Source organism: Lynx canadensis, chromosome B2 (assembly GCF_007474595.2).
Source record: "Lynx canadensis isolate LIC74 chromosome B2, mLynCan4.pri.v2, whole genome shotgun sequence".
NCBI lineage: Eukaryota > Metazoa > Chordata > Mammalia > Carnivora > Felidae > Lynx > Lynx canadensis.
Window position 1 is genome coordinate 57,341,018 of NC_044307.1, and position 14,113 is coordinate 57,355,130.

General features: G+C 38.2%; 1 pseudogene; it reads left to right on the top strand.

Annotated features, from left to right (window-relative positions):
• Window positions 1-12,129: 12,129 nt before the first annotated feature.
• LOC115514727 lies at window positions 12,130-13,858 on the top strand (annotated as a pseudogene).
• Window positions 13,859-14,113: the final 255 nt, after the last annotated feature.

The window sequence follows — 14,113 nt, forward strand, 5'->3', positions numbered from 1 at the left end:
ACCTATTTTTACTACTATAAAATACCATAAATATCAATGAGAATAATACATTTTATTGAAATTAAGTCAGATAAATTTAGCTGGATTCTTTGTTATTCATCTTCCACACATTCCATGTTCATCAGATATTTTCTATGGAGCTCCCAGTAAAAAATAAAGTGTTGCCAACTTTAATTCCCTAATGATTTAAGTTCCTATAAAAGAAACAATAGCCATTGATTTAATTTTCACTACTATAGTGCAGTTTCAAAGTTCCTTGATATTCAAGTTAAATAATTATTTTCTGACATGTTTATGCATAAACTTTATCAGCATCTTTCTAAAAAGCTCATGTGATCCTGAAAAGGGAGATCTTTTCAGGTCACCTATTTTTTGTTGTCTATTTCTATTCAATTCATTTTTCTTTGACTAGTAGGAGTTACAGTAGTTTTAGAGGCAGATTAAGAAGTTACAGTAATAGAATCATTTCGACAGACTTGGTGCGTATTAAATTTCTAGGCAGAAATCAGACTTATGATTGGTAGATGATAAAACAAGGTATCCCTTCCCTTTCATGATTCAGTTTCTGCCTCCAGCTTCCTAATGACTATAAGTCATTACCATAGACTGTGGTTTCGAATTTAGAGAGAGAGCCAAATCCCTAGTCTATGAAAGAATTAAGCACCAAATCAAGTCACTTTTACTTTAAAGGAAATTTCTTTCTACCTACACTTTTTCTAAGGTAGGTCTTACTCATTTCCCCTGAGCTGGCAGGCAGATTTGTGTCATGGGAGAAATGCAGCAGCCACAGGTTGGGGGCAATAGACTAGGCTGTTGATAGATTTAGGCAAATCAGTAATAACTTCTAAAAGAGCACTAAGACTGCTTAAATATATTGCATCAGATTTATACCTAATGGTTCAAGGTGAAAATTTTGACCTGTAATATGCAAATATTTTGGACAGAGGAGCCAATTTAGGTGAAGCATTTTATAGTGTTTTAGTCATAGTCATTCAGAGTCTCCAACTGTCTGCTAATTATGAAAATTTTCAAGAGACATTTTTTTTTCATCCCAGAGGAAGCTCTATTGTGATTTGAGTCCCCAAACAAAGTAAGCCACTTATCAAAGCCCCATTAAAAAAGTCATTTGAAATATTTCAACCTCCTTACATAAATTATACATCTGACCTATTATATCTTTTCTTATTGCAAGTTGTATAAATCTTGAGGATATGTTATAAGTTTTAAAAGATAACCACAGGAAAATTTTTAATATAAGGATTGTCAAACTTTTTGGCTTTCTTGAAGGCAGCAAGATTATCTTGCCGTGTTTTCAGGTGTTCTCTCGCATATTCTAAAAAGCAAAGTGAGGAGGCGCAGGAAGATGGCGGCGTAGGAGGACGCTGGGCTCACCTCGCGTCCTGCTGATCACTTAGATTCCACCTACACCTGCCTAAATAACCCAGAAAACCGCCAGAGGATTAGCAGAACGGAGTCACCGGACCCAAGTGCAGACGAGAGGCCCACGGAAGAGGGTAGGAAGGGCGGCGAGGCGGTGCGCGCTCCACGGACTGACGGGAGGGAGCCGGGGCGGAGGGGCGGCTCGCCAGCCAAGCAGAGCCCCCGAGTCCGGCTTGCAAAAGCGGAGGGGCCTGACGGACTGTGTCCGACAGCAAGCGTGACTTAGCGTCTGGGAGGTCATAAGTTAACAGCTCTGCTCGGGAAGCGGGAAGGCTGGAGGACAAAGGGAGGGTGAGCTGCGGAGCCCCCGGACGACAGAGCTCAGTTTGGCGGGGAACAAAGGCGCTCGCCAGCGCCATCTCCCCCGCCCATCCCCCAGCCAAAATCCCAAAGGGAACCGGTACCGGCCAGGGAAATTGCTCGCTCCGCGCAAACACCCAACTCTGTGCTTCTGCGGAGCCAAACCTCCGGCAGTGGATCTGACTCCCTCCGGCTGCCACAGGGCCCCTCCTGAAGTGGATCACCTAAGGAGAAGCGAGCTAAGCCTGCCCCCCCTCCCGCCGTGCACCTTGCCTTCCCACCCCAGCTAATACGCCAGATCCCCAGCATCACAAGCCTGGCAGTGTGCAAGTAGCCCAGACGGGCCACGCCACCCCACAGTGAATCCCACCCCTAGGAGAGGGGAAGAGAAGGCACATACCAGTCTGACTGTGGCCCCAGCGGTGGGCTGGGGGCAGACATCAGGTCTGACTGCGGCCCCACCCACCAACTCCAGTTATACACCACAGCACAGGGGAAGTGCCCTGCAGGTCCTCACCACACCAGGGACTATCCAAAATGACCAAGCGGAAGAATTCCCCTCAGAAGAATCTCCAGGAAATAACAACAGCTAATGAGCTGATCAAAAAGGATTTAAATAATATAACAGAAAGTGAATTTAGAATAATAGTCATAAAATTAATCGCTGGGCTGGAAAACAGTATACAGGACAGCAGAGAATCTCTTGCTACAGAGATCAAGGGACTAAGGAACAGTCACGAGGAGCTGAAAAACGCTTTAAAGGAAATGCAAAACAAAATGCAAACCACCACGGCTCGGATGGAAGAGGCAGAGGAGAGAATAGGTGAACTAGAAGATAAAGTTATGGAAAAAGAGGAAGCTGAGAAAAAGAGAGATAAAAAAATCCAGGAGTATGAGGGGAAAATTAGAGAACTAAGTGATACACTAAAAAGAAATAATATACGCATAATTGGTATTCCAGAGGAGGAAGAGAGAGGGAAAGGTGCTGAAGGGGTACTTGAAGAAATCATAGCTGAGAACTTCCCTGAACTGGGGAAGGAAAAGGGCATTGAAATCCAAGAGGCACAGAGAACTCCCTTCAGACGTAACTTGAATCGATCTTCTGCACGACATATCATAGTGAAACTGGCAAAATACAAGGATAAAGAGAAAATTCTGAAAGCAGCAAGGGGTAAACGTGCCCTCACATATAAAGGGAGACCTATACGACTCGTGACTGATCTCTCTTTTGAAACTTGGCAGGCCAGAAAGAATTGGCACGAGATTTTCAGGGTGCTAGACAGCAAAAATATGCAGCCGAGAATCCTTTATCCAGCAAGTCTGTCATTTAGAATAGAAGGAGAGATAAAGGTCTTCCCAAACAAACAAAAACTGAAGGAATTTGTCACCACTAAACCAGCCCTACAAGAGATCCTAAGGGGGACCCTGTGAGACAAAGTACCAGAGACATCACTACAAGCATAAAACATACAGACATCACAATGACTCTAAACCCGTATCTTTCTATAATAACACTGAATGTAAATGGACTAAATGCGCCAACCAAAAGACATAGGGTATCAGAATGGATAAAAAAACAAGACCCATCTATTTGCTGTCTACAAGAGACTCATTTTAGACCTGAGGACACCTTTAGATTCAGAGTGAGGGGATGGAGAACTATTTATCATGCTACTGGAAGCCAAAAGAAAGCTGGAGTAGCCATACTTATATCAGACAAACTAGACTTTAAATTAAAGGCTGTAACAAGAGATGAAGAAGGACATTATATAATACTTACAGGGTCTATCCATCAGGAAGAGCTAACAATTATAAATGTCTATGCGCCGAATACCGGAGCCCCCAAGTATATAAAACAATTACTCATAAACAGAAGCAACCTTATTGATAAGAATGTGGTAATTGCAGGGGACTTTAACACCCCACTTACAGAAATGGATAGATCATCTAGACACACAGTCAATAAAGAAACAAGGGCCCTGAATGAGACATTGGATCAGATGGACTTGACAGATATATTTAGAATTCTGCATCCCAAAGCAACAGAATATACTTTCTTCTCGAGTGCACATGGAACATTCTCCAAGATAGATCATATACTGGGTCACAAAACAGCCCTTCATAAGTTTACAAGAATTGAAATTATACCATGCATACTTTCAGACCACAATGCTATGAAGCTTGAAATCAACCACAGGAAAAAGTCTGGAAAACCTCCAAAAGCGTGGAGGTTAAAGAACACCCTACTAACGAATGAGTGGGTCAACCAGGCAATTAGAGAAGAAATCAAAAAATATATGGAAACAAACGAAAATGAAAATACAACAATCCAAACGCTTTGGGACGCAGCGAAGGCAGTCCTGAGAGGAAAATACATTGCAATCCAGGCCTATCTCAAGAAACAAGAAAAATGCCAAATACAAAATCTAACAGCACACCTAAAGGAAATAGAAGCAGAACAGCAAAGGCAGCCTAAACCCAGCAGAAGAAGAGAAATAATAAAGATCAGAGCAGAAATAAACAATATAGAATCTAAAAAAACTGTAGAGCAGATCAACGAAACCAAGAGTTGGTTTTTTGAAAAAATAAACAAAATTGACAAACCTCTAGCCAGGCTTCTCAAAAAGAAAAGGGAGATGACCCAAATAGATAAAATCATGAATGAAAATGGAATTATTACAACCAGTCCCTCAGAGATACAAACAATTATCAGGGAATACTATGAAAAATTATATGCCAACAAATTGGACAACCTGGAAGAAATGGACACATTCCTGAACACCCACACTCTTCCAAAACTCAATCAGGAGGAAATAGAAAGCTTGAACAGACCCATAACCAGCGAAGAAATTGAATCGGTTATCAAAAATCTCCCAACAAATAAGAGTCCAGGACCAGATGGCTTCCCAGGGGAGTTCTACCAGACATTTAAAGCAGAGATAATACCTATCCTTCTCAAGCTATTCCAAGAAATAGAAAGGGAAGGAAAACTTCCAGACTCATTCTATGAAGCCAGTATTACTTTGATTCCTAAACCAGACAGAGACCCAGTAAAAAAAGAGAACTACAGGCCAATATCCCTGATGAATATGGATGCAAAAATTCTCAATAAGATACTAGCAAATCGAATTCAACAGCATATAAAAAGAATTATTCACCATGATCAAGTGGGATTCATTCCTGGGATGCAGGGCTGGTTCAACATTCGCAAATCAATCAACGTGATACATCACATTAACAAAAAAAAAAGAGAAGAACCATATGATCCTGTCAATCGATGCAGAAAAGGCCTTTGACAAAATCCAGCACCCTTTCTTAATAAAAACCCTTGAGAAAGTCGGGATAGAAGGAACATACTTAAAGATCATAAAAGCCATTTATGAAAAGCCCACAAGCTAACATCATCCTCAACGGGGAAAAACTGAGAGCTTTTTCCCTGAGATCAGGAACACGACAGGGATGCCCACTCTCACCGCTGTTGTTTAACATAGTGCTGGAAGTTCTAGCATCAGCAATCAGACAACAAAAGGAAATCAAAGGCATCCAAATTGGCAAAGATGAAGTCAAGCTTTCGCTTTTTGCAGATGACATGATATTATACATGGAAAATCCGATAGACTCCACCAAAAGTCTGCTAGAACTGATACATGAATTCAGCAAAGTTGCAGGATACAAAATCAATGTCCAGAAATCAGTTGCATTCTTATACACTAACAATGAAGCAACAGAAAGACAAATAAAGAAAATGATCCCATTCACAATGGCACCAAGAAGCATAAAATACCTAGGAATAAATCTAACCAAAGATGTAAAGGATCTGTATGCTGAAAACTATAGAAAGCTTATGAAGGTAATTGAAGAAGACTTAAAGAAATGGAAAGACATTCCCTGCTCATGGATTGGAAAAATAAATATTGTCAAAATGTCAATACTACCCAAAGCTATCTACACATTCAATGCAATCCCAATCAAAATTGCACCAGCATTCTTCTCGAAATTAGAACAAGCAATCCTAAAATTCATATGGAACCACAAAAGGCCCCGAATAGCCAAAGGAATTTTGAAGAAGAAGACCAAAGCAGGAGGCATCACAATCCCAGACTTTAGTCTCTACTACAAAGCTGTAATCATCAAGACAGCATGGTATTGGCACAAAAACAGACACACAGACCAATGGAATAGAATAGAAACCCCAGAACTAGACCCACAAACGTATGGCCAACTCATCTTTGACAAAGCAGGAAAGAACATCCAATGGAAAAAAGACAGCCTCTTTAACAAATGGTGCTGGGAGAACTGGACAGCAACATGCAGAAGGTTGAAACTAGACCACTTTCTCACACCATTTACAAAAATAAACTCAAAATGGATAAAGGACCTAAATGTGAGACAGGAAACCATCAAAACCTTAGAGGAGAAAGCAGGAAAAGATCTCTCTGACCTCAGCCGTAGCAATCTCTTACTCGACACATCCCCAAAGGCAAGGGAATTAAAAGCAAAAGTGAATTACTGGGACCTTATGAAGATAAAATGCTTCTGCACAGCAAAGGAAACAACCAACAAAACTAAAAGGCAACCAATGGAATGGGAAAAGATATTTGCAAATGACATATCGGACAAAGGGCTAGTATCTAAAATCTATAAAGAGCTCACCAAACTCCACACCCGAAAAACAAATAACCCAGTGAAGAAATGGGCAGAAAACATGAATAGACACTTCTCTAAAGAAGACATCCAGATGGCCAACAGGCACATGAAAAGATGTTCAGCGTCGCTCCTTATCAGGGAAATACAAATCAAAACCACACTCAGGTATCACCTCACGCCAGTCAGAGTGGCCAAAATGAACAAATCAGGAGACTATAGATGCTGGAGAGGATGTGGAGAAACGGGAACCCTCTTGCACTGTTGGTGGGAATGCAAATTGGTGCAGCCGCTCTGGAAAGCAGTGTGGAGGTTCCTCAGAAAATTAAAAATAGACCTACCCTATGACCCAGCAATAGCACTGCTAGGAATTTATCCAAGGGATACAGGAGTACTGATGCATAGGGGCACTTGTACCCCAATGTTCATAGCAGCACTCTCAACAATAGCCAAATTATGGAAAGAGCCGAAATGTCCATCAACTGATGAATGGATAAAGAAATTGTGGTATATATACACAATGGAGTACTATGTGGCAATGAGAAAAAATGAAATATGGCCCTTTGTAGCAACGTGGATGGAACTGGAGAGTGTAATGCTAAGTGAAATAAGCCATACAGAGAAAGACAGATACCATATGGTTTCACTCTTATGTGGATCCTGAGAAACTTAACAGGAACCCATGGGGGAGGGGAAGGAAAAAAAAAAAAAAAGAGGTTAGAGTGGGAGAGAGCCAAAGCATAAGAGACTGTTAAAAACTGAGAACAAACTGAGGGTTGATGGGGGGTGGGAGGGAGGGGAGGGTGGGTGATGGGTATTGAGGAGGACACCTTTTGGGATGAGCACTGGGTGTTGTATGGAAACCAATTTGTCAATAAATTTCATAAAAAAAAAAAAAAAGAACAGGGAATTAAAAAAAAATAATAAATAAAAAATAAAAAAATAAAAAGCAAAGTGATTAATTCCCATGGTATTTTAAAATGGCATTTGTTCTTTAAACATATTTTTGTTCATTTACATAACTGAATGTTTGGATGGGAAAAGGCAGTTAGTAACATGAAATTAAGTGGTATTTCAATGCAGAAAAATACACAATGATTCATTTTGTTTTTTTGTCTTTTACTTCTCTGCTTTTACAATTATTATGTTACCAATAGCAGGGTCCTTTTTCCATTAATCCAGAGGTGGTCTAACCAACACCATTCCTTCCTTCCTCTCTTTTAAAAATATTTATCTATATTTTTATTATCCTAAGTCAATCATATGAAACTTTGGCAACGTTTCTTCAGAAAGCCAGAATTAAGCCAATGTTACAAAGCATTCTCCTAGAGACTATTATTGGTCTGGAGAGCATATAAGGATCAATCAGACTGAAGATGAGGACTTGAATTCCATAGTTAGAAGAGAGTTTCTATTTATTATTTAGACAAACAAGATATATGCCACTCAGAAGGTGCTGGCAGCCATCTTCTGACCATGAGCAAAGCCCAAATCAAGACCAAAAGGAAAGAAATACTGAGTGGCAGAGAAATGGAATCAGAGCCTGGGATGTTATCAAGCCAGGATCTTGTCCTACCTCTAGACTTCCTTCTCTGTGAGTTAAGAAACACTAATATATTCAAGATTTCTTTTACTTGTAACCAAAATCATCCTAAGTCACACAACCCCTTAATTTTTAAGTAAATCGTAGCATATTTATAATGTTGAAAATTACCTTTATTGGTTCATGTATTTATTTTAATACTACAGATGGCTTCCACATTAATCAGATAAAACAAAAACAACCTATTTTATTTCTCCAGTGACCTCAGTAGTCTGAGAATTTAAGATTGGTCACTTAGAAAAAAACTACAAATGGCATCAAATTCCTACTGCCTCTATTATAACTCAGGATACTGTAACAGTAGGCCATTACTCACTGAAGATGGATGTCTGTGGCATGGTAATGGTTCCTTCTCGACGTGCTAGTTTACTCCCATATCATCTCTTAAGTTTCTTAAGAAGGCCTAAGAAAGTAGGCCGGTGGTGCCATGGATAACACATCTGACGACGGATCAGAAGAAGCCTGTAGAAGATGCATCGGATCTCAAGACAGCATACACAGATCTCCCCTTAACCTTGAGACTTACTAGTGCCCCATTTCTCCCTTCTTGTTCATCTTTCAATCAAACACACACCTAACTCTCACTGATTCACAATCCAATTTTATTACATCAGAAATATGAGTATACTTTTCATTATTTTATTTCCTTGTAAGACCTATTACTATTAGCAAGAGTTTAAAAGCTCAACTACTTTGATAACAAGTTAATAGGGGAAACTGGATGGCTCAATTAAGTGCCAGACTCTTGATTTCGAGACCAGGTCATGATCTCACGGTTATTGGGTTCGAGTCTAGTATTGGGCTCTGTGCTGACAGCACAGAGCTTGCTTGGGATTCTCTCTCTCCCTCACTCTCTGCCCTTATAGTGCTTATGTGTATTTTCTCTCTTTCAAAATAAATAAATATTTAAAAAAGTGAATAATGCATTAAAATTAGAATATCTTTATGACAAAATCTCACTAAATTGCACTAAATGGGTTCTAATTCACTTTTTCACAAATACACATTTATGCCCAAACACACATACTATCAAAATTTAAACACTTTCAACATGAATATTACTTTCTTTTTACCAAGAAAAAAATCATATCTTTTAGTAATTCCTCAGTAAAAACAGGCTGACAACTTCTTCTTTCCTTAGCAGAAAAAAAATCATAAAAGGAGTTTTAAGCAATCTCTTTGCACATAAAAAAAAATATTTACTGAATACTCTATATTCACAGCAACTTTAAGTGCTCAAGCAGATACATGGAGGTACAGAGGACCCAGACACGAATCTTGCATTCAAGTGATGCAAACAGACTAAATAAAAAGAAAGTTAAGAAAATGAAGAAATGACTTGATTTTCTGTGAAAATTACCAACACCAAAAAAAAAAAAAATAGTATATGACAAGTGAGAAGGCAAAAGGCATTGCAGGTTGGAAAAACATGAAATTTATTAGGTGATACTTTGATTTTATTTTATCTTTTACAAAAAGGTGAAGTTATTCTTCATGTATAAGGCAAAAAAAAAAGATTGAGGACTACTTTTTCTTTAATTTTGTTTTTAATGTTTATATTTACTTCTGAGACAGAGACAGAGCATGAGTGGGGGAGGGGCAGAGAAAGAGGGAGACACAGAATCCAAAGTAGGCTCCAGGCTCTCAGGTGTCAGCACAGAGCCTTAAGCAGGGCTCCAACTCATAAACCATGAGATCATGACCTGAGCCAAAGTCAGACACTCAACCAACTAGGCCACCCAGGTGCCCCAAGGTCTAGTTTTTTTTTTTAAGGGTGGAAGTTATACAAGCATTTTCTCTTTCTTTCTTTCTTTCTTTCTTTCTTTCTTTCTTTCTTTCTTTCTTTCTTTCTTTCTTCTTTTAACTCGGGCCACTTATTTTAAAAGATGGGTAAATACTAATTGCTAAAGAGATGTGACAGAAATTAACTTTTGAATTACTGTTTAAATTAAGGACATCTAGGGGCGCCTGGGTGGCGCAGTCAGTTAAGCGTCCGACTTCAGCCAGGTCACGATCTCGCGGTCTGTGAGTTCGAGCCCCGCGTCAGGCTCTGGGCTGATGGCTCGGAGCCTGGAGCCTGTTTCCGATTCTGTGTCTCCCTCTCTCTCTGCCCCTCCCCCGTTCATGCTCTGTCTCTCTCTGTCCCAAAAATAAATAAACGCTGAAAAAAAAAATTAATAAAAAAAAAAAATAAATAAATAAATAAATTAAGGACATCTAAAAGTATTATTTCTAATTCTGTGCCCTAAGAATGTCTTACATTCCAAAAATTCTGTTAAAAATAGTTAATTTCTAATTAAATAGTCTACCCTAGAATGTTAGCCATTATTTAACCTGGATCTCTTAAAAACACCTTCGAATACATTCTAGTTTATAAAAACTGAATTCAGAAGACATCTTTATTTTTTAAAAACTGTAATAAAATTCTTATTTCAACTTAAAAATGTACAAGAAAGTACATGATTTTTCGACATAAGTATGTTTGATGGTATATATGAGCAAAACAATTCGAATATTACTAATTCTAATATAAACAGAGGTTAGAATCAGAGTAACATTGATTAATACAAAGAAATCAAAACTACACAAACTATAAACTACTACTTAGAATCAACTGATGGAACTAAACAGACATGGAATGCAGACACAGATGCTGGAGATCACACCATCCTGAGGTTCAAGGGTTTCTTTCTTTGTTTGCTTAACTGTAGGTGAAGACAACATTAAACAGCTAACAAAAAATTGTCAACCAGAATTCTATATCCCATAAAACCAACCTTCAAAAATGAAGAAAAGTAAGCATTTTCAGAAAGCATTCTAAAAAACTATACAATTTTCACCAGGAGACATGTACTATAAGAAAGACTAAGTAGACTGAAAGAATATGTTCCCAGATAGAAACTCAAATCTTCAGGAAAATCTGAAGAACACTAAAAATGATATATGTGTGGGTAAATTTAAAAGTCTGTTATTCTTTTTAATTTTATTAAAATAAATATAACTGTTTAAAAAATTATAATATTGTTTTGTGAGGTGTATCAATAACTCTAATATGATAGCTCTTATGTAACTCTATATAGGATAAGAGGTGGGTTAAATGGACCTATACTGAGTAAGATCTATATATTTATTTTTATTTATTTATTTATTTTTATTGTCACTTGTTTTATTTTTTTTTAATTTACATCCAAATTAGTTAGCATATAGTGCAACAATGATTTCAGGAGTAGATTCCTTAGTGCCCCTTACCCATTTATCCCATCCCCCTCCCACAATCCCTCCCATAACCCTCAGTTTGTTCTCCATATTTATGAGTCTCTGTAAGATCTCTACATTTAATGTGAAGTGGTACAATATGAACTCTATGTATACTGTGTGATTTTAAAGATACGTATGGTAATTCCTATAACTACCACTAAAAAAAAATGCAAAGTGGTGTAGGTGAAAACAATAGATAAATGAAAACTAAGTTTGAATACATATTTAACAATTCTAAACAAGGCAGGAAAAAAATGAAAAAAAAAAGCAAAATACTATCAATAGCAACAGAAAGAAAAATAGAGAAGACAAAAAACAAATAGTAAAATGTAGACCTAACTATAACCATATCAATAATTAAGTGCTAATTGGCTAAGGGCTCTGATTAAAACCCATAGATTACCAAAATGGATTTAACCAACCAACCAAACAAACAAATGAAACCCAACTCTGCTATCTATAAAACTTACATTAAGTAAAGGCACGTTTCATTTTATTGGGCTTCACTTTATTGCACTTTACAGGAATTGCAAGTTTGTGGCAACCCTGCAATGAGCAACTCTGCCAGCGCCATTTTTCCAACAGCATTTGTTCACTTCATGCCTCTGTGTCACATTTTGGTAATTCTCACAATATTTCAAACTATTTCATTATTGTTATATTTGTCACAGTGACCTGTAATCAGTGATCTTTGATGTTTACTATTACATAATTGTTTTGGACACCATGAACTGCTCCCATGTAAGATCGTGAACTTTATAAATGTTATGTGTGTTCTGATTCCTCTGCCAAACTGGCCGTTACCCCATTTCTCTCCCTTTCCTCAGGATTCCCTATTTTCTGAGTCACAACAATTTTGAAATTAAGCCCATAAGGACCCTACAATGGCCTCTAACTGTCCAAGTGAAAGAAAGAGCTGCACATCTTTCACTTTAAATCAAAAGCTAGAAACGATTACGCTTAGTAAGGAAGGTATGTTAAAAGCCAAGACAGGCCAAAAGCTAGGCCTCTGATATCAGTTAGTCAAGTTGTGAATGCAAAGGAAAAGTTTTGAAGGAAATGAAAACTGCCACTCCAGTGAACACACAAATGATAAGAAAGTGAAACAAATGTAGTGCTGTGTGGAGAAGGTTTTAGTGGTCTGGATAGGGGATCAAACCAGCCACAACATTCCCTTAGGCCAAAACCTAATCCAGAGCAAAGCCCTAACTCTTTTCAATTCTATGAAGGCTGAAAGAGGTGAGGAAGATTCAGAAGAAAAGTTTGAAGCCAGCAGAGGTTGTTTGATGAGGTTTAAGGAAAGAGGACATCTCATAACATCAAAGCACAAGGTGAAGCAGTAGGTGCTGATGTAGAAGCTGCAGAAGGTTATCCAGAAATCTAGCTAAGAGAGTTCACGAAGGTGGCTACACTAAATAAGAAATTTTCAATGTAGATGAAAATTCTAAAGAAGATGTCATTCACGACCTTCATAGCTAGAGAGAAATCAATGCCTGGCTTCAAAGCTTCTAAGGACAAGCTGACTCTCTTATTAGGGGGTAATGCAGCTGAAAACTTCAAAGTTAAAGCCAATGTTTATTTGCCATTCTGAAAATCCTAGGGCCCTTAGGAAATATGCTAAATCTACTCTGCCTGTGCTCTATAAATGGAACAATAAAGCCTAGATGACAGCGTGTCTGTTTGCAACATGGTTTACTGAATAAGTCCACTGTTGAGACCTACTGCTCAGAAAAAAAATATTTTAAAACATTACTGCTCATTGACAATGCACCTGCTCACCCAAGAGCTCTGATGGAGATGCCCAGCGAGATTAATGTTGTTTTCATGCCTGCTAACACAACATCCATTCTGCAGCCATTAGATCAGGGAGTAATTTCAACTTTCAAGTCTTATTACTTACGAAATACACTTTATAAAGCCCTCACTGCCATAGATAGTGATTACTTGTGGATCTGGGCAAAGTAAATTGAAAATCTTCTGGAGGGGATTCACCATTCTAGATGTCATTGAGAACATCCATGACTCATGTGAAGAAGTCAAACTATCAACATCAAAAGGACTTGGGAAGAAGTTGATTCCAACTCTTATGGATGACTTTGAGGGCTTTAAGATTTCACCAGAGAGAGAGTAAGTGCAGATGTGTGGAAACACCAAGAGGAGAAGAATTAGAAATGAAGCCTGAATATGTGACTGAATTGCTGCAATGTTATGAAAAAGCTTGAACAGATGAGGAGTTGCTTCTCATGGATGAGCAAAGAAAGTAGATTCTTGAGACAGAAACTAGTCCTAGTGAAGATGCTGTGAAGATGGTTGAAATTAAAACAAAGGATATAGACCATTACATAAACTTAATTGAGAAAGCCGCTGCAGGGCTTGAGAGGGCTGACTCCAATTTTGAAAGAAGTTCTACTGTGGGTAAAATGCTGTCAAACAGCATGGCATGCTACAGAAAAACCGCCTGGGAAAGGCAGAGTCAACTGATGCAGCAAACTTCATTGTGGTCTCATATTAAGAAGTTGCCACGGCCGCCCTCACCTTTAGCAACCACCACCCTGATCAGTGAGTTGGCCATCAGCATCCAGGCAACACCCTCCACCAGCAAAAAAATTATGATTTGCTAAAAGTTCAGATGACGATTAGCATTTTTTAGCAATAAAATGTTTTTCAATTAAGGTTTGTAAACTGCTTTTTAGACATAATGCAGTTGCACACTTAATAGACTACAGTATAGCATAAATATAATTTTTTATATACTGAGAAACCAAAAAGTTATTTTGATTTGCGTTATTGCAATATTCGCTTTATTTACAAAAAAAATTTTTTAATATTTATTATTGAGAAGGAGAGAGAGTGCCAGTGTGGGAAGGG